A 2813-nucleotide genomic window follows, 5' to 3' on the forward strand; every position below is an offset into this window, starting at 1 on the left:
CACACACACACACACACACACACACACACACACACAGCAGACAGTTATTATATACAACACACTGTAAATTGTAAGACAGGAACACACCCACAAACTGGCACACGTTGATTTAAGTCTATAAAATTGCTGCTGCGTTCCTTTTCACTTCACAGTCTTTGCATCAGTCGTCTCTTCTCTTTCTGTACAACACAATCTCCTCACTTCCTCCAGCTCAAAACTCTTAATTTAGCCAGGCCTCTCTCTGAGGCATATTTCACATGAGAAGAATTTCCTGTGTTCTGCTTCTATCAGAGAGGACTGACGGTCTGAAAGCAACACACACAGACCATCTTTAGCTTGTCAGTGTGGGAGGGAGGATGTGTGTTTTGATTCTACATTGGGTATGCATACTAATGTGAGTGATGAGATAATGTGTACCCTCTTGAGGCCGTTCTTCCRTGTGGTATGGAGCAAAAAACTTGACTTCCTGTACAGTGGTGGTCCAGACTTTACAYAAAATTTACTCTGAACTAGGAGTGGGTGATATAACTGAAAAGTATTGTTATATTATATATTGCAATATATGTTATATGTCACAATATTTTTAAATCCACCTTTAATCATTGTGTTAATGTTTAATTCAAAGATATAATCTAATACTGTGGTGACCAGTGGCAGACCTTTTCCCCTGATATTTAAAAACAACAACAACAACAAAAACACTCTCCTTACGTATTTCAACGTCAGAACTGAGTTTTAATCAGTTGGTCTGCACGTTTTTTCCTGAATGGTAAAGGAGTAATTTTCACATTTGAAGTGCCTGGGAAAAGCCAAACTCTTATTAGCTAAAAAAAAAAAAAGAAAAAAAAAAAAAAAAGAAAAACAGCTGGTAAAACGTATACATAAAAAAGGGCAATAAATGTTTTTAGTTTATTACCCAAGTTCATTAATATAGAAAATAAACTGTGCTCAAAAACATGTGAAGTGTTTCATTATTGTTCAGAGAGTACAACTATAATGCAGGTCATATCAAGCTAATGACAGCATAAAAAAACTACAGTATTTTTCGGACTATAAGTCGCACCTGCCATTTAAAAAAAAAAACCCGCGAACCTTAGCATATAAGCCGCACCGGACTATAAGCCGCACCCCCAATATGAAAAAAACAGTACACCCAAAATTGTCGTCAAAAAAAAAAAAAAATGAATTCAACATCAAAACATAAAAAGCAAACCTTTAGGAATTAAAGTTTGGAGGAATGCGGTTCATTTAACTGACCTTATTTTGGTAGTTTTAACAGTTTCTGGTCCAACAAAACGTCTCATTCATCGTCCTTCAGCGCACTGAAACATCGAAGTCCTCCTCTTCAGTGTCGGAGTTAAACAAGCTGAGAAAAGCTGCGTCACACAGCGGTATCTGTTCAGTGTTGCTTTCTGTGTCGCTGTCCTCCCGGGGTAATGCTGGCTCTGAAGCTGTGGTGTCCTCTTCATGTAGCAGTCTAGCCTTTCAGACACTTTCCTGCTCCAGGGTCAAATCCTCTCAACATAATTCCTTTCCAGCTAGTGTTAAAATTAACATTTCTATTATGCATTGTTGTGTATCCAGGNTTTTGATGCTACAGCAACAAACATTGCAGTTGCAGCCGCACAACAGAAACACTATTATGACAGGAAAATGAGACTTGAAGCTTATAATCCAGGGGATTTGGTGTGGGTTGACCTCCCCTCTTTGTCTAGGCATAAACTAGCTCCTAGATGGACTGGTCCATTCAAAGTTTTGAGCCGGCTGGATTTTGATGCTGGCGTCGGTGTTGACTATGAGGTGTTGGACCAACTTGACCCCAGGGCAAAACCCAAAATTATTCACTACAACCACTTCAAGCCCTATCGGTCTACTGTACCCAGGTCACCTTGGCCGAACTGGTCACCCAGCTTGCCTCYTACTGTGACACCACCTCTGACTGCTCTCTCAGGATCTAGACCATGGACATTTGAGTGAAGTGAGACATGCATGCCTAACAGGGCCCATGATGCTCTGACTCCTCCCAGTGGTAAAAATGAGGGTAGCATTCCAGTTGCAGCTGCAGGCCCACCGGTCATTGAAACGCCGTCTCCAGGGGAGCTACGGACTAGGTCTGGGCACCCTATCCGCCCCCCACAATGTTATACACCTGACTTGTGAAGTTTTTGTTTCTTTCTTTCCCCTTCTCTATTGTGAAGGTCGGATTTTGGTTATGGTATGTTATTATTTTGATGACTTTATTTTTTTTAATAGGACATGAGGTTGACATTTTTTGGTGTTATTTCTTTATTTCTACTGTCATTTTTTCTCTTTACCCCTGTGAAAATGTTTCCTTACTGTATTACTATATACTGGGTGTAGTTCTGTTTTATGACAGTAACTGTTTCTATTTTTTTCCTGTACGATGGGGCCAGCTCATTTTGGTTCTGTTTGAAGCGGGGACGCTTCTTTATTGTAAGGGGGAAGTAGTGTAAGAACAAATATTGTAGTAATGAAAATGTGTAATGTTTTGAAATATTTTATTGTGAAAGTTGGATGTTTTATTGTGGAAAGAGGTTTCCGGGGGAGAGAGAGMAAGTGGATGTAAAAACMGMGAGTTCTGTAATGGCGGCTTTGGAGCGTGGAAGTAAATGTTCGTCAGTTGAATAAGAGCTCAATCGTGTCTGTGGATTTATTTCACTTTTCTATAAGAAAGAATCACAGTATTGGGAAACCTACGAGCCTTATACTGGTGGCAGCGGTGTCGAGTTTGGGACTCTTCTCACAGTTTGGCTGACTTTTAAACTGGCGCGAGCTAGCCATTACTTCAGTGC

The sequence above is a fragment of the Austrofundulus limnaeus genome, unplaced genomic scaffold, assembly GCF_001266775.1.
Source record: "Austrofundulus limnaeus strain Quisiro unplaced genomic scaffold, Austrofundulus_limnaeus-1.0 Scaffold191, whole genome shotgun sequence".
NCBI classification, from domain to species: domain Eukaryota; kingdom Metazoa; phylum Chordata; class Actinopteri; order Cyprinodontiformes; family Rivulidae; genus Austrofundulus; species Austrofundulus limnaeus.